The sequence below is a fragment of the Hyla sarda genome, chromosome 1, assembly GCF_029499605.1.
Source record: "Hyla sarda isolate aHylSar1 chromosome 1, aHylSar1.hap1, whole genome shotgun sequence".
NCBI lineage: Eukaryota > Metazoa > Chordata > Amphibia > Anura > Hylidae > Hyla > Hyla sarda.
In genome coordinates, this window is record NC_079189.1 from 536,275,115 (window position 1) to 536,301,444 (window position 26,330).

Below are 26,330 nucleotides of genomic sequence, written 5' to 3' on the forward strand. Positions count from 1 at the left end.
TTGTTGTTGACATATAAGTAACATGTGTGGCAAGTTTCATGTTAATATCTTTAGCCGTTTGGACGTGATGCTGAAACATACACACATACATACATACATACATACATACATACACACACATACACACGTTGAGTTTTATATATATAGATAGATAAGGTCTTATATTTTGTGAAATTCCATGGCGGAATCCCATTGAAGTCAATAGGGCTTGAATTTCGCCAGAATGCTGTGTTCTGAGTACACAGAAATTCCTCCGCAACTCTGCCAGAATTTGTGCAAACAAGCAGACATTCCACCATGTGAACATGGCCTAAGGGGAAGGGGGTTACTACTGGTCTTGGCTTATTCATTACGGGGACACATGCTGTATCTACTCAGCCATGTGGTCCACCTTGCTTGTCCATAAGCAGTGCTGGTCATGATGCTCCCATTGATTTAAAATGGAGCGTCCAAGTAGAACAGAACTTAAAATAGGGACATGTCACTTTTTACCCATGTGGTTCCACATTTTTATGTGAAACCACAGTTTTCACATCAAAAGCCACCAGGATTAGGACTCTAGAAGGCTGGTTTCACATGCTCATAATAGGGTCATAGTCTAGAGTCCATATTATGGTGGCAAAATTGTGACCCCTTCCCCTACAGTACCTCTAAACCAAGCTTAGATCTCCATAGGGTTCTATGAAGAATTATATTCTATTCAAAAGAACAAAGAGACAGAACAAAGAGAACCAAGTCTTGAGTCTGTGATACAGACAATGAAATGTATTTTCCCTTCTGAAGAATCACTATACCTGCTCAATAGGTTATGCTTTACTATAGGTTCTCACTATAACCCTATAGATGAATACAGTGACCTTTATATTATGAAAGCCTGCATTTTAACTCTTCCTGAATTCATGGATATAAACAAGCCTGCCATTGAAGAAGATATCCTTCATATGTGTAGATGGTTTAAAGTCGATGTCTTGCTCTCATGAAGACGTCCTTCAGAGGAAATTATTTCTCAAACTATATCATTTTGCTCTCAACCATTTGTAATAGCTCTATTCTAGTTTGCTAATATGTTTTAAGGGCCCCTTAAGTGTCATCTTCTGGCATTTTAAACTATATATAAAAACGCTAGCACCTTCTCAAAACATAATGGGCCTTTTATGGCATTTCTTATTTAGTGTCATTTTGTTCATTTGTCTTTCTTGGTGCCTTTTAAATGGGCACTGTCACCAACTTTATTTTTTGATATGTTGTAGTACTTATGTACTACAACATATCTCTAATATACTTTTATTATTATTATTTTTTCATTAAAAAGGTTTAATTTACATTTAAAAACCTGCCACTGAAAAAGGACTGATTTTGGAGTGGCAATCAGTCCTTTTTCAGTTAGGCTGCACTCGTTCCCTGCCTGTCAATCAGACAGGTGGGAGCGAGCGCATTGGCTCCCCGGCCACTGGCTGGGAGGCCACTCCTCCCGCACATCGCCGCCGCCGCCTCGTTGCCGCCGCTGTCCCTGCACGCCCGCTGCCGGACTCTGCAGTAACTGCAAGTGTAATGAGGGAACGGGGTATGCGGGGCGGGGGGGGGGGAGGAGGGAGGAGGGAACGGGCTAGTGCCGTAGCTGGGGGGGGGGGGGGGGGAACGGGCTAGCAAAAAAAAAAAAAAAAATAGGATGGTGCGAGCTACCCTTTAAGTGTGATAAAGCAGCCCATTGGAAAACACAAGAAAAATACCATACCCAGAGCATGTTTCTTTCTGAAAAATACCACAGACAAAGAAAATGTCACAAACCAACATCCCTTGTTAATTTTATATATCCCAAAAGCAATAACACAAAATAATCACCAACGAAAGACATGTCATTTTATACTGTTATACTGTTTGTGAAACCAGCCTGAAAACCTTTTCTAACTTTATACAAAAAACCTCTAATCACTAAATAAATATAAGGCTCTACAACTTTCTAAAATTCCTTTTATTTTCATTTCTCACCCTGTTCAAGGAATGATTTTCCTGTTAGTGTTTACATTAAGATCCTGCAAGCATTTGCATCTGAAATGTCTATATAACAGTATCTAGTCAAGACAATGTTCTGTGAAAACTGATACACTGTAACAAACTACTAGAGAAGTGTGGACAGCTGTTGCTGATGTATTTAGCTCACCGAGTGTTATCCAGACTGGATCCAACAGAAGCCACTTCTTAGCTGAAAGCAGGACTTGGGATATAGATGTGTTTACCCTCAAGTCCTACAGGAACGCATGGGAACAGAGTTCCTGAACTTTTTCCACAATAGGAACACTGGGGGAGATTTATCAAAACCTGTGCAGAGGAAGAGTGGTGCAGTTGCCCATAGCAACCAATCAGATTGCTTCTTTCATTTTCCACAGGCCTCTAAAGAGGCCTGTGGAAAATGAAAGAAGCAATCTGATTGGTTGCTATGGGCAACTGCACCACTCTTCCTCTGCACAGGTTTTGATAAATCTCCCCCACTGTTCCCATTAGCAGGAGTCCTGCAGGACCAGCCCTTGAGTGGAATTCTTGAGTGACTTCCTACACTTTTTTCCCAGGACTTGACCCCTGCCCTTACCCTACAATTAGTTAAAGGGGTATTTCGCTGCTAGACATCTTATCCTCTATCCAAAGGGTTCCTGCTGCAGTGGTCGTGATGTCACGGTCACGCCCCATGTGATGTCATGCCACGCCCCCCCTCCATTCATGTCTATGGATGGGAGCGTGTCTTCCGGCATGCCCCCTCCTATAGACATGAATTGAGGGGGCATGGTTGTGACGTCACAATCACAGCCTCCAGCTCTGAGTGTTTTGAACAAAAAGTTTAGAACGTTGGAGCACTGGAGTACCCCTTTAAGTTCAAGAGGACCTGTCAGCAGGAAAACGGGTGTAAATCAGCAAATGGCTAGATAGGGTTAGTTATCATGCTTCTTTTTTTCTTTTACATCCGAAGTCTTTTCAAGTGGCAAAATAAAAGCCTTTTTGTTATTATACAAATGAGACCAAAAGGCCCAGAGGGTATTCCCCAGGTCCAGCACATGTCCTCTTCCTCTAGTGACTGTGAAACAGGGTAGGAGGATGCAAGCGGGCCAGTGGACAGTGAAAAAGAGGACATGGGCTGGACTACATTAGGCAGATTTGTTGCAGATTTTTCTTTTTTTTTTTTTTGTTTTGTTTCTTTGCTTTATTCTCACTGTTTTGCATGCAAAATTCATAAACATGTGCAAGATTTTCAAACAAAATCCCCCCTTTACATTTTTTGAGCGTGTAAAAACTGAGCCTAAAAAAAAACCTGAACCTGGTTAGAGATGTGCAATTTAAAATAAAAGAAATCATACAAAATCCTATGCAAATTCAAAACAACGCCCCCAAGAACAGAAAAATATAAACAATTGCACAGAGTGCAAATAGAAGTCAGTGAATTTGAAATAATTCTAATAAATTAGCACATTTTTCTCAGTATATTCACTATTTTGCCTTTAAAAAATCTCCCCCTTTGACTTTTTGTACAGAATATAAAAAACGAAAACATGTCAATGGATTACAAAATCAGCGTTTGTATTTTTATCACAAAATCAGCAACCCCTCTCTACTTTCTCTTGTCTAGTTGTCTTTTCTGCTTTCACAACCCTTTATCCGTACACCTTGACCCATCTTGTTCCCCTATCATATTTCTCACTCTTTACTATGCTTCTGAATTCCTGGAATGTTTAGGCTTCTCTTACCTACTGAAATGACTCTCCTGGTATATATACTGTCTTCCTGTCTTCTCCTGGTATACTATAAAGACTGCTAATGTAGTATTTCTAATGAACTTTATTTCTATAGCTAGCCAGATACATAAAATAAACATAGGTAGACGATTGAAGCAGCTTCAGTAGGGGTTGCATTGTTTGGCGAAACATTCTGCAACTTTCTAATATAATATGGAGAAGATTTATGTTGCTGTTTGCCACAATATATTGATCTTAAGGCCATATTCACATCACCATTGAAGCCCTGTTATCTGAGTCCGTCAAAGTAGCAGGATTTGAGCGCTTTAATGGGCACTGTTCGATCAAAAAATGTTCTATATGTTGTTACCGATGAAAATTAAAGACCTTTTGTAATATGGTTGTTTAAGAAAAGTTGAATATTTAATAAAGGAAACGGCCCCTGAAAATTCCACCACTATGGGGCCCCATATCTATTGGGACACTAACAAGTCCTGCAGCAGCATCAGGCTTGTCCAAGAGTCATGGACAAGAAATAACTCCTAGACAAGGCTACATGAGCAGACACACCAATCACCTCCCACCACCACAAGACACACCAATCACCTCCCACCACCAATCACCTCCCACCACCCCCTTCCCCTGAGAGGATTTCTAACACTGTGAGCTAATGAAAAGGGAGATTTTTATAATAAATATAGGTGATAGAGGCATAAAAATGTACATGGTCAGGATTAGGTACTGAGTGGCATCTTATTATTTTTTTCTTTTGTAGGATCTGGCAGGTATGCTTTAAGACCTACAAATCAATGGACACTGATGGAAAAACCGAACAACCACATTCAAGTCAATGGGATCTGTTGGTGTCGGACACAGATGTGAACTTTGCCTAAAATGTACAGTATCAGTTGCTTAGCAAAAAGAGAATCGCTCAGACGACATACCATTACAGTCTACTCTCAGCTTTCAGTCTGTCTAAGTTTTCAGCCTATGCATGTGAACAAGAATGTTGTCATATACTGACAGTAAGCAGAGATCTTACAATGGTAAAATGCAAAGCTCAAAAAGTAAGCTTAGCTTAAAAAGTAAGTACTTCTCATGTTCCAAACATGGAGCTTTATGTACAGTCAAACTCCCTTTAAAGGGGTACTCCCGTGGATTTTTTTTTTTAAATCAACTGGTGCCAGACAGTTAAACAGATTTGTAAATTACTTCTATTAAAAAATCTTAATCCTTCCAGTACTTATTAGCTACTTAATACTACAGAGGACATTTTCTTTTTGGAACACAGAGCTCTCTGCTGACATCATGAGCACAGTGCTCTCTGCTGACATCTCTGTACATTTTAGGAACTGTCCAGAGCAGCATATGTTTGCTATGGGGATTTTCTCCTAATCTGGACAGTTCTTAAAATGGACAGATATGTCAGCAGAGAGCACTGTGCTCGTGATTCAGCAGAGAGCTCTGTGTTCCAAAAAGAAAATAATTTCCTCTGTAGTATTCAGCAGCTAATAAGTACTGGAAGGATTAAGATTTTTTAATAGAAGTAATTTACAAATCTGTTTAACTTTCTGCCACCAGTTGATTTAAAAAAAAAAAAAGTTTTCCACCAGAGTACCCCTTTAACCCCCGTTAAGCAGGTATGGCACGGTCTCCCAACTCGAGCCTGGTCGGCCCCAGCTGATTCCTGTAGCTGAGGGCCAGCGTTAATAGCTGACATGCGGCTATCGGCATGGGCGGCTATTAACCCTTTAGATCGCCGCTGTCAAAGCTGACAGAGGCGTCTAAAGGTACCTTTAACGGCTCCTCCCCCCCTCGCCCCCCCCCCCCCACAGCGCGATCGCGGTTGGGATGGCAATCTACTGCTGAGGTAGCCGGAGGGCTTACCCTGTGCTGGGTGTGGCTCTGACAATGATAAATCGAGCACAGAGCACACAGATCAATGTGGTTCTATGGAACCAGATTGATCTGTATGAGAAACCTAATGATACCTCCTAAAAGTCCCCTAAGGGGACTAAAATTGTAAAAAAAATAAAAATAAATTAAGTTTGAAAACAAACACATTAACCCCTTCCTTATTAAAAGTTTAAATCACCCCCCTTTTCCCAATTTCCATATAAAAAATATATAAACATAATAAAAATAAACATATGTGGTATTGCCACATGTGTAAATGTTCAAAATATAAAAATCTAATGTTAATTAAACCGCAAGATCAAAATTGCGTATTTTTGGTCACTTTGTATGCCCAATATAATGTATAAAAAGTGATCAAAAAGTCCTATGAAAACAATCATGGTACCCATAAAAACTTCAGATCATGACAAAAAACATGAGCCCTCATACCTCCCCGTATACCTAAAAATAAAAAAGTTATAGGGGTCAGAAAAGGAAAATTTTAAACATACTAATTTTGGTGCATGTAGTTATAATTTTTTTAAAGTAGTAAAATAAAGAAAACCTATATAAATTGGGTATCATTGTAACAGTATAGACCTACAGAATAAATATATGGTGTCATTTTTACTGAAAAGTGCACTGCGTTGAAATGGAAGCCCCCAAAATAATTTTTCTGAGTTCGCCTTAAATTTTGTGATTAAATGATTGATGTCATTACAAAGTACAATTGGTGGCACAAAAAATAAGCTCTGTTATGCAAAATTGGTGCAAAATTTTAAGCATTATAATTTTAAGAAGGTGATGAGGAAAAAATTTAAATGCAAAACTGAAAAACCTGTGGTCCTTAAAGGGTTATTCCACTGGGAATTTTTTTTTCTAAATCAACTGGTGCCAAAAAGTTAAACAGATTTGTAAATCACTTCTATTTAAAAATCTTAATCCTTCCAGTACTTATCAGGAAATTATTTTCTTTTTGAATTTCCTTTCTGTCTGATCACAGTGCTCTCTGCTGACTCATCTGTCCATTTTAGGAACTGTCTAGAGTACAAGCAAATCCCCATAGCAAACCTATCCTGCTCTGGACAGTTCCTGATATGGACAGAGGTGTCAGCAGAGAGCACTGTGGTCAGACAGAAAGGAAATTCAAAAAGAAAATAACTTCCTGTGGATCATATAGCAGCTGATAAGTACTCGAAGGATTAATATTTTCTTTTATAGAAGTAATTTACAAATCTATTTTAACTTTCTGGCACCAGTTGATTTAAAAACATTTTTTTTTCCAGTGGAGTACCCCTTTAAGGGGTTCAAAGAAAAGTATGTCTATGGAATGTAATCTGATGTTTCGACTTCACTATAGTTGTACTTTATCTGTCAGCTGTTATGTTTTAAAAACTGAGCTCCGTATCTTCCTTCTGTCTACTATCATGCCTAAACCTGATCTTCTCACCCCTATGTACTGCGTTAGCCATAATCTGTAACACCAGCCTGAGCTACTGTATATCTCACTCAGAACACCATTCTTTTATAATCAGATTCTGTCAAGTTATGTCACTGTCACTTTAAGAATATCTCATAAAGTCAATATTTACTTACTATATTGACTTCGGTAAGGACTTTTTAAGGTTGGTGTTGGCTGAAATGCTAATAAAGAGTCTAAAGTAACTGCCAACCCTAACCACAATCCGATGACAGAAGATACTAAGGAAAAGTAGGATAAAACATGTTAATTTCCCAATATTTTCTCTCTCTCTGGGCATACATGCTGCTAGAGATGTCTGTCTGGGGCTTATTTCCTTTCCCCCCAAAGACTATGTAATTCTTCCAACCTGTGCCAAGAGATTGGCCTAAATATTAACTCCAAATGAGCTTGTCTCCTGCTGGTTTTTTGGGACAACCAACAGATCTTCTAGCCAAGTCACCTGTTGGGGGGACATATGTCAGACTGCACTGCTGGATGCAGGTGGAAGGCCCATAGGTTTGTTGGATAAGGGAAAAGGTCTGGCTGTGCCAAGGCCAAGTAGTAGCAATAACATACACAAATATATTTACTTGCAAAACTATGGATTTTTTTTTACTACAACTTTTGGAACCAATTTAGACATGAAACAACAAAGACAGATCTTTCTCAGAAGGGGAGCATGGTTGAATGGTTGCCAAACAGACAAGTTTCATAGACAACTTGTAGGGCTGCTGTCCCTTTGACTCCAGGTCACACAGTTCAGGTCAGTATCCTTTATCTAGTCTCAAGCACATAAACCAATGCCTGACTACTCACACAAGGACCTCTCTCATTGGCTTCCACAATGCATCAGCATGACAGGTGCAGAGGCTTACAGCACCTTTAGAAGTGACCAAATGTGGTGCTTGAATGTCCTCTCAGGGTGCGTGCACATGTGCAGAGTTTTACTGCAGATCTGCTGCAGATGTTGCTGCTGCAGATATTGCTGCCCATTGACTTTAATGGGCAGCAAAATCTGCAGAAGCAAATCTGCAGCAAAAATGCACACGTGTGAATGCACCCTTAAGGATATCCACAAAAACAGCAACCAACTGTGTCTCTTTAGAGCAGCATGGTTCAATAATCGACCCTAACAGGTCATTGGGGGTGATTTATCAAAACCTGTCTAGAGGAAGAGCGGTTCAGTTGTCCATAGCAACCAATCAGATTGCTTCTTTCATTTTTCCCAGGCCACTTTAGAAATTAAAGAGGCGATCTGATAGGTTGCTATAAGCAACTGCACCACTCTTCCTCTGCACAGGTCTTGAGAAGTCTTCCCCATTGACACCACCTCCTGGGCTAAAGTTCAAGTTCGTCATTAAAACTCCATGAGGGACATTTATCATTGTTTGCTTTGGTAAGCGAGTTCTGTAGGCATTTTTTTTTTTTTTTGCTTTGGGTTTGCTTATGTATGACATATTTATCATAATCTCACAGGGGGTTGATAAATTTGGCGCATATAAGCAAAAACAAATAAACTCACTTTGAAATAAAATTTTCTTAGCACACATAAGGAAAAAAAATGATGTGTGCTTATTACATTTTTTTAACACATTTTTTCCCCATAAATGTACTAACCCATTTTTTTGTTTGTTTTTTTCTTTTCATTTCAGATCCATCTATCCTGTGGGCTACTTCAGATTTGATGGACTACGATGACCAGCATTTTTTTTGTTTAATAATAACATTTTGTAACGAGGGCTTGTGGGGGGGAGTGTTTTATGGAATAAAAGTTTTTTAAATGTGTTTTTTTTTTTATTTACTTTACAGGCTTAGTAGTGGAAGCAGTCGTTTTATAGACAGAGTCCATTACTAAGCCAGGGCTTAGCATTAGCCCCCAAAACAGCTAGCGCTAACCCCAATTATTACCCCGGTATCCACCGCCACAGGGGTGTCAGGAAGTCAGTACCAACAAGCCCGAAGCATCAAAAATGGCGCTCCTGGGCCTAGGCGGTAACAGGCTTGTGTTATTTAGGCAGGGGAGAGCCAGTAACAACGATCCTCACCCACCCTGGTAATGTCAGGCTGTTGCTGTTTGGTTGGTATCTGGCTGAGAATAAAAATACAGGGATCCCTATGCCTTTTTCTTTTATTATTTAATTATTTAGCGTTGGCTGTTTTTGGTCCTAAAGCTAAGCCCTAGGTAGAGAGGGAGTGTATAATTGATGTTAGGAAGAGATCTGCTGGGATGGCAGAATTGTTGGGGAAGGGGGGTGAAGGGGGGAATCCCTGTGTGGAAGTTTTTTTTTTTCCCTCTCTGAGTTAAATGGCATCGTGGGATGGGAGAGAGAGACGTAAAAGACGGGCAGTTTTTGACCGCGTGGAAAAATTCCTTTCTGCAGTGATAGCCCTGGTTGAAACTCGTGTAACGGCTAAAACAAAGCAATCACTGAATAGGAAGTGGGCAAAAATTGTATTACATTAAAAATGTTCTAAATTCTCCTCAGGGGTGTCTCTATATTTTCATAGGAGTCTTCCAATTGATATAATTGAAAAAGTAATTGACCATCGGGGTAGATATGCATTTATTACATGTTAAATTTAGAGAGCAAATGCTGATATTGGCATTCTTTTATATTCTTCCTCCATTTCAGGTGGGTCCACTGAATTAGATTCTGAAATTCTTAAAGGGGAAAGAGGATATTCCGATGTATGTTTGGGGTGATTTCAATAGTGTAATGGATAATGAGAGAGATAGGAGGAGTGTTGGGAGGAGTAAAGATCAGTTAAAATTGCCTAAAAACTCATTTGGCTAGAATAATGGGAGAACTAGGTTGGAAAGATATTTGGAGACAATTATATCCGACAATAGATGTGTTCTCATGTTATTCAACTTCCCACCAGTCTGCCTCTCATATAGACCTGAGGTTCTGTAATGATAGTGGTCTTCCAATGGTGATGGATATGTCATACCACCCTAGGTCAATATCTGACCACAGTTTAGTGGTAAATTAGATTATGATTGGTGGGGAGTTGTTGGGACGTTCACATAATTTTCGGGTAAACCCCTATTGGTTGAGTATTATTGATAGGGAAGATTTAATTGAAACCCAGCTGAAGGAATTTTTAGATATCATCAACATTGATACAAATAGTATGGGACTCCTTTAAAGCCTACATTCAAGGATTACTGTTTAGGAAAATATCTCATAAAAAGAAGGAATTTGGAGAATTGGAAGGAGAGAGGGAGTTTGCTAGGAATCCAGTGCAAATACAATATGATTGTTTGAAAAAGTCACAAGATAATTTTACGAAATTTTAGCAGGAAAAGGCTCAACATAAAGCCTTTTTTCGGGGACAGGAACAGTTTATTAAAGGGGTGAAACAAGGCAGCCTGTTAGCTAAATTATTGAGGGTATAAAGGGGTAGTATGGATATTGGAAGTATTCTGACGACTGGAGGTGAAATAGTAACTCAGCCTAAAAAGTATGGCAGAAGGTCCTTGAATTTTTTTCTTGCTTATATAAATCAGATTTTAAATTCTCTTAGGATAAATGGGAGTTATTTATGGGGCAAATAAAGCTACCAAAACTCACGGAATTATTAAGGGATCATCTTGAAAGACCTATAAGTCTGGAGGAAGTGAAAGCAGCTTTTGATTCTTTATCTGAAAAGTCAGCTCCCAGTCCGGATGGTATCCCGGTGGGGATATATAAGGAATGGGGGGAAATATTGTTGGCCATATTATTGAATGTTTTTAATGAATCCTTTAAGGGTGACAAACTCCCCCCATCCATAATGGAGGCAAATATTACCTTAATTCCTAAGAGAGAACAGTTCATAATAGAGATCACAGCGTTGAGACCAATCTCATTATTAAATGTTTATGTGAAAATTTTAGCAAAAATTCTGGCACGTAGGTTGGTTGACACTGATTCACTCATTCCAATCCGCTTTATACCAGGTAGGCAAATCCATGATAATATAGGAAAGGTTTTGGCCAGTATGCAGATGGAAGGGGATTAAGGTGAATGCTTAAAATATTTAGGGATAAAAATTACATCAAATAGTAAAACATTCATGGATGCAAATATTAAACCTTTGAAGGAAAAAAATCAAGAAAAAAGTTAATATTATCTGTAAATTACCGCTATCACAGGCAGATCAGGTGGCAGCACAAAAAAATTTCTTCCTACCGTAGATTTTGTATGTTATTAGGGCTGCTCCAGTATGGGTACCAAACTCTTGGTTTAAAGGTCTAGAAGCAATTCTTAATAGATTAATATGGGGATGTGGTCAGGTAAGAATAAAGTACTCAGCTCTTACTCTCCCAGAAGGGAAAGGAGGATGGGCATTACCGAATTTGTAATTTTACCTCCTGGTGGCAAAAGTACAGGATATAAAGCAAGGCACCAGGAATAGCATCTTGGAACCTATGATAAATTTTTACTCAAAGAAAAATAGAAATATTTTTGAAATCTTAGAATCCCAACCGAGGGAACACTTATCTAAATTTTTCTCAATATTTGAGATATACTATAAAGTTTGCAATGAAATAAAATGTATTTGTGGAATAAGACACAGTTTTGGATGCACGAAGATTTGGGGGAATGATAAATTTGGTGAATTTAATAGAGGTTTGGAAAAGCAATTTTGGGTTCAAAGGGGTATTTAATTTGTACATCAGCTTTATGATCAGGGGGACTTGAGACCCTTTGACTTACTGAGCATAGAATTAGAGAAGGGAAGGAATTTTTCTATCTTCAATTAAAGGAAGCAGATAGATACACTAGTGATACAGATAAATTTATTATAGGAACACATAAACTTTGCACATATATTATGCAATCACAGAGCACAATGAAGTCCCTGAGGAATGTTTAGAAAGGTCAAATTCATGAAACATCTTCTATATTCCAAGATCAGATACAAAATAAATGGGAAAGAGATATCGGCCCCCTGGAAGGTCCTACATGGGAGGAAGTCATGAATAATGTGGGTCTTCGAATAAAAAAATCCAGTATTTACAGTTAAGGATAGTTGATAGACTATATTATTCCCCAATGTTTCTTGAGTCGATTGGTTGTAGGCAAGACTCTATATGTCCAAAGTGTTCGGAAGATAAAGCAAATTTTATACATCTGATATGGAGTTGTAAAAAGGTTAGGGCATATAGAGGACTGTCTGGGGAAAAGGTTTAAGAAGAGAATAAGTTTGGGTGTTAGGTCAGCAATATTGGGAGATATGAATGATTTTGGGAGTTTGAAGGATCTCCTGTTGAAAGTGGTAACGCTTGCTAAATACGGAAATGGTTTGATCCTAATCCCCCTAATCCCCCATATATTGAACAGTGGCTATGCTTGGTGGAGAGGATTAACAACTACGAAAGATTTAGAATAGGTAAATCAAAGAAGAAACAAAGAGGGTTTGAGAGAGTATGGGGGAAATGGTACTGTGGGCAATTATACAATTATTATTTTTTTGTCTCCACACAGGTAGGGGGGGAAGGGGGGTAAATGTAATATGTACTATGTGAACTAATTTATACTGTATGAATATAAAATAAAATAAAGGAATAAAAAAAAAAACCTTTCTTAAAGATACAACATTCTTAAATACATAACATAGGGGATAATATACAATTACAGTAGAACAGATGCAGGGGAGCCCAGGGGACACTGCAGGGAGGCTGCCTGACAGGGCTGCAAGGGTACAGGGTAACAACTCCCATACTGGGCCACCACACATATATATATATATTATAAAATATATAATATATAAGACTAAATTTACACCACGTTTTCAGGGCTCTGTCAGGCACAATTTGACAGGATGCCGAGGTGCAGCCTGATGTGTGGCCAATTGGCTTATAAGGCTTCAATGGGACAAATGTAGTATAATTGTGACTATGTTCTGCCCATTTCACTGTATGTATAGGTCTCAAAAATGTTTATTGTTAAAACATTGGTTAAAATCAGTAAATAGGACACCTTGGAAAATATCCGGAACCTAGAGGACATTATTGTCGTTGCCACAGGGTCCTAGCACTGAGCAAATATTTATCACCCGGGTGTAAGGATGTCTTACAAAACAGTTGTAGATTATCCTGCCCGTAGTTGTCACACGTGTCCATGGACAGAGCAAAGCAACAAGGGACAGGAGGAAGGCAAGAGCCAGAACCATGTCCGCACAATGCCACAGTCCTGCTGAAAGTCAACTACTCCAGGAACCAGGCCTCATCTTATATCAGCATAAATCTTATTCATGACAGTACATACCGCACGGGCGACGTGTCACAGACTCTTGTCACTGTCATTTATAGACGTGCTTCAAGACAACTTTGAACCAGTGGGTTTTCTGTAAAACAGGAATAACTGGTGTTACAGTGGTTCATGTGGCCGGGAAGTCAACAGTGAGAGATTTGTGAATGAATTTCTTACACAGATTTCCGCTCTCAGACACAATAGTTTACAGCGGAACTGAACTGCATTTAGAAACAGAAGGGTTTACATTATTTAAATGCGATTCACACAGCCAAAAGATAAAGATGTCCAGATTTAAGGATTGAGCATGCTGAAATGTGACTGGAGGAAATAGTGCAGCAAAGAATCGGAAATATCACAAATTACATAACAGCCTTGTCTAGGAACATAGACTTCACTGGACGAACATTAAGCAGAATTGTTTATAATTAGGCTTGTACTTTTTGATCAAAATGTATACTAAAAGCCTGTTCGTTTTTACATTTATGCTGAGAAGCAAGTAGATCAAAATACATATTGTGGATGTGCGGCTGTGTTTCTTTTTCTCTTTGTGTTTTATAATCACATAAAGGTTGGGTCACACATGCCGTATTTTGCTGCATATTTTTGTACCCATTGAAGTCAATGGGTAGAAAAATCAGCTGCGTATTTTACTACCCATTGACTTCAATATGTAGGAAAAAGCAGCAGCAAAATACAGCACGTGTGATCCACTAGAAAATCTGCAGCAAAATATGCAATAAGTCCGCATAAATTTTGGCTTCAATTCTGCATCTGTCCGACATTTGCAAAATTGATGCGGAATTGAGATGGAATTGATGCAGAATTTCTGGATGGATTTTCGGATTCCGTGCGGAAAAATCATGCGGAATTCCGTGTGGAATATCTGGCGTGTGAATGCAGCTTAAGGGTCCGCTCACACCGGCGGATTTTCCGCAGTGTATTTGTTGTAGAAAATCTGAGGTGGATTCTCTACCATTGACTTCAATGGGTAAGCAGAAAATCCTTTCATATGCATATTCATTTTTTCATTCATATGCATAAGACAGGGGGCATATCATGGCATAGAGAACAGAGGCAGCTGTCTCCCCCTCTATTGCACACTAAAGAGATTTAGGCTATGTTTACACGGCAGAATTTCCAAGCGTAATTCCGTGTCCCATTGATTACAAATACCGATTATGCAGAAACATTAAACTTGTTTAATATTTCTGTGGATTCTGCTCAGAAATATCTCCATGGACGGCAATGCATTTCTGAATCAAGTAAATGTACGCCCGTGCCGTATTCTGCAGCAGACAATCGACACAGCAGACATTCGACACATGGCCATAGCAGTATAGCAACCGAGGCCATTTCTTTTAAACAGCTGAACCCATTTCAGTACGTGGTACCTCTTTGTACTCCTGTTTATCCTGCACTATAACCCAATGTATTGGGTTTAATGCGGGTGAACAGCTTGTCAGTTAAGCAAATAAAATGTAAAATTTGTATATTCTAGGAATAAAATGAAAAGGTCTTCATCTATTCCAGTCCTACATGAGTTACTTTCTAAATGACTGAAAGTGGTACTCCATTGGAAAAAAATGTTTTTCATATAAACTAGCTTCTTACATTAAATTAAAAGTCTTAATCTTTCCAGTACCAATCAGCTGCTGTATGCTCCATGGGAAGTTGTATAGTTTTTTTCTGTCTGACCACAGTGCCATCTGCTGACACATCTGTCTGTGTCAGGAACTGTCCGGAGTAGAAGCAAATCCCCATAGTAAACCTATTCTGCTCCAGACCATTCACATGGACAGAGGTGTCAGCAGAGAGCACTGTAGTCAGACAGAAAAGAACAACTAAACTTCCTGTGAAGCATACAGCAGCTCTAAGTACTGGAAGGATTAAGTTTTTTTTTTTAATAGAAGTCATTTACAAATCTTTCTGGCACCAATTGATTTGTAAAAACTGGTGCCAGAAAGTTAAACAGATTTGTAAATTACTTCTATAAAAAAATCTTAAACCTTCCAGTACTTATTAGCTGCTGAATACAACAGAGGAAATTTATTTTCTTTTTGGAACACAGAGATCTCTGCTGACATTATGAGCACAGTGCTCTCTGCTGACATATCTGTCCATTTTAGAAACTGTCCAGAACAGCATATGTTTGCTATGGGGATTTTCTCCTACTAGGAATTCTCCCCATAAGGTTTAAAGCAGAATCACAGCAAAGTCTGTATTCAAAAAATTGGAATCCACAACAGCACAATCTCCAACCATTCAACCATGCATTTTAATAGGTTTCATTGGAGAGGAACTATGGGACAGAGATTGCAGATGGACCAGTATTGTTCTCCCCTTAACCCAAGTGTTCACAAGGCGGAAAGTCCATGTGGAATTCCGCTGGAATATTCTGCACAGACATTTTGCTGCAGTCCCATTGATTTCAAAGGGATTCTGCTGCACTGTGCACATCCTGATTCCAGCATCAGCAAAAATCATAGACAAGTCTACTTTTTCTGCAGATTTTGCCAGATCTTCCCATTATTGCCAACTATGAGACGGCACATTTCTGAGCAGTCCTAGCACCCGCCAATACTCTCAAATGTATTCCGGGAGGACATTCCACGCATTTTCCTAATATGTGAACATACTCTTAACGTGGTATCAATAAATTTGTGGTGACCTTCCACTTAACTGCAATAACAATAATACAGTCATTATTCCATTGGAAGTGAATATAGTATAAAATGGATACATACACGTGGTGAATAGCTACTTACCATAATAACAGAGCTATCTCCGCACCATCACATATTCTTCAGACTTTTACACTAATAACTCTGATATATCTCGTATGATCATGTAAGGATTCCTGTACGGCTGCCAAAACGTACGCACAGTGCTGGCAGGTAACCTCCAGTACAGAGCATATGAACTCCAAAGTCTATGGCTTATCACTACAATGTGTGTGCACAAGCAGCAATGCAGGTAAGCAGTGCCTATGGAATATACTGGGATATGTATGTAGTGTTTCTTGATTGTATTTTCTCAGTTTTCAATTTGCATATTTCTTGATGGTTCTGATCATAAAAACTGGTGCCAGATGCCAAATTTGTACCCAAAGGGACTATTTATTCAGCTTTATATTGTATTTATAGTGTACTGAAATAGCAAGGAGTAAATTTATTTAATGCAAATTGAAATCCGTGCAATCACTGTGTTTGTCATTGAGGTTATGCATAAGGGTGCATTCACACTGAGTAATTCAAGAGTAATTTTCTTGCGTAATTCCTCTTCATTTCTCCGCTAGTGACAATTGAACATCTTCCCCTTCCATTGACTTTAATGTATTTTACGCTCTTCAGTTCACACTGCGGAAATTACCCTCGCGGAATTTCGCAGCGGAATTCCTTTCCGCTTAAAGAAAGGACATGTTCATTCTTCATGCGGAATCCGCAAGCAGAATTGCATTGAAGTCAATGGTAAAAATAATTTTCAGGTCTAAAATATTTTGCGCGTAATTTGCACTGATTTCGACCGTAATACGCGAGGAAAATAAGCGTATTGTAGCATAAAATGAATGGAATGTATGCGGAAATCAAGCGGAAATAATAATGAAATCAAGAGAAAATCATGGTTGCGCAATCAGCTCAAAATCCGTTTGAAATGCGAGCGTAATTCTCGCGTAATCCGCGCGTAATACGTGCAAATTTTGCTCAAATTACGCAAGAATTACGCGCGAAAAAAAAAAAAAAATTCGTACCAAATTTTTATGCTCCAATTCCTCAAACTTTACTCAGTGTGAATGCACCTGTTACGCCGAGCGCTCCGGGTCCCCGCTCCTCCCCGGAGCGCTCGCTACACTCTCCTCACTGCAGCGCTCCGGTCAGTTCCACTGACCCGGGGCGCTGCGATACCGCCTCCAGCCGGGATGCGATTCGCGATGCGGGTAGCGCCCGCTCGCGATGCGCACCCCGGCTCCCGTACCTGACTCGCTCTCCGTCAGTCCTGTCCCGGCGCGCGCGGCCCCGCTCCCTAGGGCGCGCGCGCGCCGGGTCTTTGCGATTTAAAGGGCCACTGCGCCGCTGATTGGCGCAGTGGTTCCAATTAGTGTTATCACCTGTGCACTTCCCTATATCACCTCACTTCCCCTTCACTCCCTCGCCGGATCTTGTTGCCATCGTGCCAGTGAAAGCGTTTCCTTGTGTGTTCCTAGCTTGTGTTCCAGACCTCCTGCCGTTGCCCCTGACTACGATCCTTGCTGCCTGCCCCGACCTTCTGCTACGTCCGACCTTGCTTCTGTCTACTCCCTTGTACCGCGCCTATCTTCAGCAGCCAGAGAGGTTGAGCCGTTGCTAGTGGATACGACCTGGTCACTACCGCCGCAGCAAGACCATCCCGCTTTGCGGCGGGCTCTGGTGAAAACCAGTAGTGACTTAGAACCGATCCACTAGCACGGTCCACGCCAATCCCTCTCTGGCACAGAGGATCCACTACCTGCCAGCCGGCATCGTGACAGTAGATCCGGCCATGGATCCCGCTGAAGTTCCTCTGCCAGTTGTCGCTGACCTCACCACGGTGGTCGCCCAGCAGTCTCAACAGATAGCGCAACAAGGCCAACAGCTGTCTCAACTGACTGTTATGCTACAACAGTTACTACCACAGCTCCAGCAATCATCTCCTCCGCCAGCTCCTGCACCTCCTCCGCAGCGAGTGGCCGCTTCTGGACTACGACTATCCTTGCCGGATAAATTTGATGGGGACTCTAAGTTTTGCCGTGGCTTTCTTTCCCAATGTTCATTGCACTTGGAGATGATGTCGGACCAGTTCCCCACTGAAAGGTCTAAGGTGGCTTTCGTAGTCAGCCTTCTGTCTGGAAAAGCCCTGTCTTGGGCCACACCGCTCTGGGACCGCAATGACCCCGTCACTGCCTCTGTACACTCCTTCTTCTCGGAAATTCGAAGTGTCTTTGAGGAACCTGCCCGAGCCTCTTCTGCTGAGACTGCCCTGTTGAACCTGGTCCAGGGTAATTCTTCCGTTGGCGAGTATGCCGTACAATTCCGTACTCTTGCTTCAGAATTATCCTGGAATAATGAGGCACTCTGCGCGACCTTTAAAAAAGGCCTATCCAGCAACATTAAAGATGTTCTGGCCGCACGAGAAATCCCTGCTAATCTACATGAACTCATTCACCTAGCCACTCGCATTGACATGCGTTTTTCCGAAAGGCGTCAGGAGCTCCGCCAGGATATGGACTCTGTTCGCACGAGGCGTTTCTTCTCCCCGGCTCCTCTCTCCTCTGGTCCCCTGCAATCTGTTCCTGTGCCTCCCGCCGTGGAGGCTATGCAGGTCGACCGGTCTCGCCTGACACCTCAAGAGAGGACACGACGCCGCATGGAGAATCTCTGCCTGTACTGTGCTAGTACCGAACACTTCCTGAAGGATTGTCCTATCCGTCCTCCCCGCCTGGAAAGACGTACGCTGACTCCGCACAAAGGTGAGACAGTCCTTGATGTCTACTCTGCTTCTCCACGTCTTACTGTGCCTGTGCGGATGTCTGCCTCTGCCTTCTCCTTCTCTGCTGTGGCCTTCTTGGACTCCGGATCTGCAGGAAATTTTATTTTGGCCTCTCTCGTCAACAGGTTCAACATCCCAGTGACCAGTCTCGCCAGACCTCTCTACATCAATTGTGTAAACAATGAAAGATTGGACTGTACCATACGTTTCCGCACGGAGCCCCTTCTAATGTGCATCGGATCTCATCACGAGAGGATTGAACTTTTGGTCCTCCCCAATTGCACTTCTGAAATTCTCCTTGGACTTCCCTGGCTTCAACTCCATTCCCCAACCCTGGATTAGTCCACTGGGGAGATCAGGAGTTGGGGGCCCTCTTGTTCCAAGGACTACCGGTTCCCAGTAACCCTTGCCGTGACTCTGTGGTTCCTCCTGTAACCGGTCTCCCTAAGGCCTATATGGACTTTGCGGACGTTTTTTGCAAAAAACAAGCTGAGACTCTACCTCCTCACAGGCCTTATGATTGTCCTATTGACCTCCTCCCGGGCACTACTCCACCCCGGGGCAGAATCTATCCTCTGTCCGTCCCAGAGACTCTTGCCATGTCTGAATACGTCCAGGAAAATTTAAAAAAGGGCTTTATCCGTAAATCCTCCTCTCCTGCCGGAGCCGGATTTTTCTTTGTGTCCAAAAAAGATGGCTCTCTACGTCCTTGCATTGACTACTGCGGTCTTAATAAAATCACGGTTAAGAACCGCTACCCCCTACCCCTCATCTCTGAACTCTTTGATCGCCTCCAAGGTGCCCACATTTTTACCAAACTGGACTTAAGAGGTGCTTATAATCTCATCCGCATCAGAGAGGGGGATGAATGGAAAACGGCATTTAACACCAGAGATGGACACTTTGAGTATCTGGTCATGCCCTTTGGCCTGTGCAACGCCCCTGCCGTCTTCCAAGACTTTGTTAATGACATTTTTCGTGATCTCCTATACTCCTGTGTTGTTGTATATCTGGACGATATCCTGATTTTTTCTGCCAATCTAGAAGAACACCGCCAGCATGTCCGTATGGTTCTTCAGAGACTTCGTGACAATCAACTCTATGCCAAAATAGAGAAATGTCTGTTTGAATGCCAATCTCTTCCTTTCCTAGGATACTTGGTCTCTGGCCAGGGACTACAAATGGATCCAGACAAACTCTCTGCCGTCTTAGATTGGCCACGCCCCTCCGGACTCCGTGCCATCCAACGTTTTTTGGGGTTCGCCAATTATTACAGGCAATTTATTCCACATTTTTCTACCGTTGTGGCTCCTATTGTGGCTTTAACCAAAAAAAATGCCGATCCCAAGTCTTGGCCTCCTCAAGCGGAAGACGCCTTTAAACGGCTCAAGTCTGCCTTTTCTTCGGCTCCCGTGCTCTCCAGACCTGACCCATCTAAACCCTTCCTATTGGAGGTTGATGCCTCCTCAGTGGGAGCTGGAGCTGTCCTTCTACAAAAAAACTCTTCCGGGCATGCTGTTACTTGTGGTTTTTTTTCTAGGACCTTCTCTCCGGCGGAGAGGAACTACTCCATTGGGGATCGAGAGCTTCTAGCCATTAAATTAGCACTTGAGGAATGGAGGCATCTGCTGGAGGGATCAAGATTTCCAGTTATTATTTACACCGATCACAAGAACCTCTCCTACCTCCAGTCTGCCCAACGGCTGAATCCTCGTCAGGCCAGGTGGTCTCTGTTCTTTGCCCGATTTAATTTTGAAATTCACTTTCGGCCTGCCGATAAGAACATTAGGGCCGATGCTCTCTCTCGTTCCTCAGATGCTTCTGAAGTTGAACTCTCTCCTCAACACATCTGTTACGCCTAGCGCTCCGGGTCCCCGCTCCTCCCCGGAGCGCTCACGGCGCCTTTCTCCCTGCAGCTCCCCGGTCAGCGCTGACCGGGAGCGCTGCCCTGTCATGGCCGTTGGGGATGCGATTCGCACAGCGGGACGCGCCCGCTCGCGAATCGCATCCCAGGTCACTTACCCGTTCCCGTCTCCTGCGGTCATGTGCTGGCGCGCGCGGCTCCGCTCTCTAGGGCGCGCGCGCGCCAGCTCCCTGAGACTTAAAGGGCCAGTGCACCAATGATTGGTGCCTGGCCCAATTAGCTTAATTGGTTCCCATCTGTTTCCTAGCTATATCTAGTCTCCTCCCTTGCACTTCCTTGCCGGATCTTGTTGCCCTAGAGCCTAGTGAAAGCGTTTTTGTGTGTTTATACCCTGTGTACCAGAACTTTGCTATCTCCCCTGACTACGAACCTTGCCGCCTGCCCCCGACCTTCTGCTACGTCCGACTTTGCTTCTGCCTACTCCCTTGTACCTCGCCTATCTTCAGCAGCCAGAGAGGTGAGCCGTTGCTAGTGGATACGACCTGGTCACTACCGCCGCAGCAAGACCATCCCGCTTTGCGGCGGGCTCTGGTGAAAACCTGTAGTGTCTTAGAACCGGTCCACTAGCACGGTCCTCGCTATCCCTCTCTGGCACAGAGGATCCACCTCCTGCCAGCCGGCATCGTGACAGTAGATCCGGCCATGGATCCCGCTGAAGTTCCTCTGCCTGTTGTCGCCGACCTCCCCACACTGGTCGCCCAGCAAGCCCGACAGATTGCCCAACAAGATCACCAGCTGTCGTACTTGACCACCATGACTCAGCAACTCCAGTCGCAGCTACAGCAGATTCAGTCTCAGCTACAGCAGCAGCAACCATCTCCTCCGCCAGCTCCTGCACCTCTTCCGCAGCGAGTGGCCACTCCTAGCCTCCGCCTGTCTTTGCCGGACAAATTTAATGGGGACTCTAAGTTTTGCCGTGGCTTTCTTTCCCAATGTTCCCTGCATCTGGAGATGATGTCGGATCAGTTTCCTACTGAAAGGTCTAAGGTGGCTTTCGTAGTCAGCCTTCTGTCTGGAAAAGCCCTGTCATGGGCCACACCGCTCTGGGACCGTGATGACCCCGTCACTGCCTCTGTACACTCCTTCTTCTCGGAAATTCGAAGTGTCTTTGAGGAACCTGCCCGAGCCTCTTCTGCTGAGACTGCCCTGCTGAACCTGGTCCAGGGTAATTCCTCCGTTGGCGAGTACGCCATACAATTCCGTACTCTTGCTTCTGAACTTTCCTGGAATAATGAGGCTCTCTGCGCGACCTTTAAAAAAGGCCTATCCAGCAACATTAAAGATGTTCTGGCCGCACGAGAGACTCCTGCTAGCCTGCATGAACTCATTCATCTAGCCACTCGCATTGACATGCGTTTTTCTGAGAGGCATCAAGAGCTCCGCCAGGAAAAAGACTTAGATCTCTGGCCACCTCTCCCACAGTCTCCACTGCAATCTGCGCCTAGGCCTCCCGCCGAGGAGGCCATGCAAGTGGATCGGTCTCGCCTGACCCTAGAAGAGAGGAATCGCCGTAAGGAAGAGAATCTTTGTTTGTACTGTGCCAGTACTGAACATTTTCTGGTGGATTGCCCAATCCGTCCTCCACGTCTGGGAAACGCACGCTCACACTCAGCTCTCGTGGGTGTGGCGTCTCTTGATGCCAAGTCGGCTTCTCCACGTCTCACGGTACCTGTTCGGATTTCCACTTCAGCCAGCTCTCCCCTCTCAGCCGTGGCCTGTCTGGACTCTGGAGCTTCTGGGAATTTTATTCGGGAGTCCTTTGTGAATAAATTCCATATTCCGGTGACCCGTCTTGTCAAGCCACTCCGCATCTCCGCGGTCAACGGAGCCAGGTTGGACTGTACCATACGTTTCCGCACGGAGCCCCTTCTTATGAGCATCGGATCTCATCACGAGAGGATTGAACTTTTGGTCCTCCCCAATTGCACCTCGGAAATTCTCCTTGGACTTCCCTGGCTTCAACTTCATTCCCCAACCCTGGATTGGTCCACTGGGGAGATCAAGAGTTGGGGGTCCTCTTGTGCCAAGAACTGTCTAAAACCGGTTCCCAGTAACCCTTGCCGTAACTCTGTGGTTCCTCCTGTATCCGGTCCCCCTAAGGTCATTAAGGACTCTGCCTGCCACAGGAAATGCCCCTCCCCCCCTCCCAGGCAAGCTTCTGTGTCCCCTCATGGCCCTCGTCCTGGTGTCACACTGCCCCGTGCCAGGTCTCGCCCTCTGCCCTCTCTCCCCATTCCTACTCCTGCGGTTCTGCCTGCCGTTGAGGAATCCCTCCTTCCTTTCCCGGTGTCCTCATCCCAGGGGAGGCAGTTACCCGATAAAGAGAAGGGGAGACCTAAGGGGGGGGGTACTGTTACGCCTAGCGCTCCGGGTCCCCGCTCCTCCCCGGAGCGCTCACGGCGCCTTTCTCCCTGCAGCTCCCCGGTCAGCGCTGACCGGGAGCGCTGCCCTGTCATGGCCGTTGGGGATGCGATTCGCACAGCGGGACGCGCCCGCTCGCGAATCGCATCCCAGGTCACTTACCCGTTCCCGTCTCCTGCGGTCATGTGCTGGCGCGCGCGGCTCCGCTCTCTAGGGCGCGCGCGCGCCAGCTCCCTGAGACTTAAAGGGCCAGTGCACCAATGATTGGTGCCTGGCCCAATTAGCTTAATTGGTTCCCATCTGTTTCCTAGCTATATCTAGTCTCCTCCCTTGCACTTCCTTGCCGGATCTTGTTGCCCTAGAGCCTAGTGAAAGCGTTTTTGTGTGTTTATACCCTGTGTACCAGAACTTTGCTATCTCCCCTGACTACGAACCTTGCCGCCTGCCCCCGACCTTCTGCTACGTCCGACTTTGCTTCTGCCTACTCCCTTGTACCTCGCCTATCTTCAGCAGCCAGAGAGGTGAGCCGTTGCTAGTGGATACGACCTGGTCACTACCGCCGCAGCAAGACCATCCCGCTTTGCGGCGGGCTCTGGTGAAAACCTGTAGTGTCTTAGAACCGGTCCACTAGCACGGTCCTCGCTATCCCTCTCTGGCACAGAGGATCCACCTCCTGCCAGCCGGCATCGTGACAACATCATTCCTCCTGACTGCCTGATTTCCACTTCTCCAGCCTCCATCAGGCAAACTCCTCCAGGAAAGACCTTTGTTTCTCCACGCCAACGCCTCGGAATCCTCAAATGGGGTCACTCCTCCCATCTCGCAGGTCATGCGGGCATCAAGAAATCTGTGCAACTCATCTCTCGCTTCTATTGGTGGCCGACTCTAGAGACTGATGTGGTGGACTTTGTGCGAGCCTGCACTATCTGTGCCCGGGATAAGACTCCTCGCCAGAGGCCCGCTGGTTTTCTTCATCCTCTGCCTGTCCCCGAACAGCCTTGGTCTCTGATTGGTATGGATTTTATTACTGACTTACCCCCATCCCATGGCAACACTGTTATTTGGGTGGTCGTTGATCGATTCTCCAAAATGGCACATTTCATCCCTCTTCCTGGTCTTCCTTCAGCGCCTCAGTTGGCTAAACAATTTTTTGTACACATTTTTCGTCTGCACGGGTTGCCTACGCAGATCGTCTCGGATAGAGGCGTCCAATTCGTGTCTAAATTCTGGAGGGCTCTCTGTAAACAACTCAAGATTAAATTAAATTTTTCTTCTGCATATCATCCTCAATCCAATGGACAAGTAGAAAGAATTAACCAGGTCTTGGGTGATTATTTACGACATTTTGTTTCCTCCCGCCAGGATGACTGGGCAGATCTTCTACCTTGGGCCGAATTCTCGTATAATTTCAGAGTCTCTGAATCTTCCTCCAAATCCCCATTTTTCGTGGTGTACGGCCGTCACCCTCTTCCTCCCCTCCCTACCCCCTTGCCCTCTGGTCTGCCCGCTGTGGATGAAATTTCTCGTGATCTTTCCATCATATGGAGAGAGACCCAAAATTCTCTCTTACAGGCTTCTTCACGCATGAAGAAATTCGCGGATAAGAAAAGAAGAGCTCCTCCCATTTTTTCCCCTGGAGACAAGGTATGGCTCTCCGCTAAATATGTCCGCTTCCGTGTCCCTAGCTATAAGTTGGGACCACGCTATCTTGGTCCTTTCAAAATTTTGCGCCAGATTAATCCTGTCTCTTACAAACTTCTTCTTCCTCCTGCCTTTCACGTTTCTCTTCTTAAACCACTTATCATTAACCGTTTCTCTCCCAAATCTGTTCCTCCCACTCCTGTCTCCGGCTCCTCGGACATCTTCTCCGTCAAAGAGATTTTAGCATCTAAAAAGGTCAGAGGGAAAACCTTCTTTTTAGTGGATTGGGAGGGTTGTGGTCCAGAAGAGAGGTCCTGGGAACCTGAGGACAATATCCTGGACAAAAGTCTGGTCCTCAGGTTCTCAGGCTCCAAGAAGAGGGGGAGACCCAAGGGGGGGGGTACTGTTACGCCGAGCGCTCCGGGTCCCCGCTCCTCCCCGGAGCGCTCGCTACACTCTCCTCACTGCAGCGCTCCGGTCAGTTCCACTGACCCGGGGCGCTGCGATACCGCCTCCAGCCGGGATGCGATTCGCGATGCGGGTAGCGCCCGCTCGCGATGCGCACCCCGGCTCCCGTACCTGACTCGCTCTCCGTCAGTCCTGTCCCGGCGCGCGCGGCCCCGCTCCCTAGGGCGCGCGCGCGCCGGGTCTTTGCGATTTAAAGGGCCACTGCGCCGCTGATTGGCGCAGTGGTTCCAATTAGTGTTATCACCTGTGCACTTCCCTATATCACCTCACTTCCCCTTCACTCCCTCGCCGGATCTTGTTGCCATCGTGCCAGTGAAAGCGTTTCCTTGTGTGTTCCTAGCTTGTGTTCCAGACCTCCTGCCGTTGCCCCTGACTACGATCCTTGCTGCCTGCCCCGACCTTCTGCTACGTCCGACCTTGCTTCTGTCTACTCCCTTGTACCGCGCCTATCTTCAGCAGCCAGAGAGGTTGAGCCGTTGCTAGTGGATACGACCTGGTCACTACCGCCGCAGCAAGACCATCCCGCTTTGCGGCGGGCTCTGGTGAAAACCAGTAGTGACTTAGAACCGATCCACTAGCACGGTCCACGCCAATCCCTCTCTGGCACAGAGGATCCACTACCTGCCAGCCGGCATCGTGACAGCACCCTTATAGTGGTTATTTCTTCCCATTATAGCTCAGCTTTGAAATAGCTAGTACAAATAATAACAGGATACACTCAATACAGAAATTAAGATGGAGAACTGGCGTAGCATGAATTAATTTTGGCCATGTTGCTTTACCCCTCGGTGTCAATCCAGATTATCTGGTTAAGAAGCTCTGTCAAAATAATAATAATAATAATAATAATAATAATAATAATAATACTGTCATCTCAATGGGGATGTCAGATAGAACTTGCTTTTGTTTCAAAGTGCACTAGCATAATTGCACCTAAGTTGAGTGCATTAAGATATGATAGGCCTCAAATTACACAATTTTAATGAATAAACCTTTGTTTGTTCTTATTAGGACTATATAAACAAGATACATTTTTAAAGTGTACTTGTCATTAGCAAAAACCTTTTATATCATGTAGAAAATAACATTATATGTATATTTGTAATATA

General features: G+C 44.0%; 1 protein-coding gene across 3 annotated transcripts in view; it reads right to left on the bottom strand.

Annotated features, from left to right (window-relative positions):
• The window catches only part of GHR (growth hormone receptor), a 397,172-nt gene that overhangs the window by 321,390 nt on the left and 49,452 nt on the right, over positions 1-26,330 (bottom strand). Inside the window, exon 2 of one of the 3 annotated variants that reach the window (XM_056540805.1) lies at positions 13,338-13,416. The exons of the other annotated variants lie outside the window; for them this stretch is intronic. The gene's annotated coding sequence lies outside the window, so the exon portion shown is untranslated. The remainder of the gene's footprint in view (positions 1-13,337; positions 13,417-26,330) is intronic. 3 annotated transcript variants of the gene reach the window in all.